Consider the following 275-nt stretch of genomic DNA (forward strand, 5'->3'; position numbering starts at 1 on the left):
ACGCGATTCCGAATCTTTCATCATCGCTTGTGTCCCTCCCCTGCACGCGCGTGGGATGTACACATGTCCGCGCAAATTACTTCAGTTCACTTCTTTATTGCATTTTCTCCCTGTTGTCTTTTCGCTTTCTTTTCATGTCCCTCTCCTGTGCCAGCATAGTAATTATCAACCCCCCCTCCCTCTCCCTCTCCCTCCACCCCCCAGGCTTCACCTTGTTTGTCAAACCAAGAGGCAAAGGTGCCACGCCCCCCCCCCCCCGCAAACACACTTCCTGG

The sequence above is a fragment of the Penaeus monodon genome, chromosome 34 (assembly GCF_015228065.2).
Source record: "Penaeus monodon isolate SGIC_2016 chromosome 34, NSTDA_Pmon_1, whole genome shotgun sequence".
In the NCBI taxonomy this organism is placed as follows: Eukaryota; Metazoa; Arthropoda; class Malacostraca; order Decapoda; family Penaeidae; genus Penaeus; species Penaeus monodon.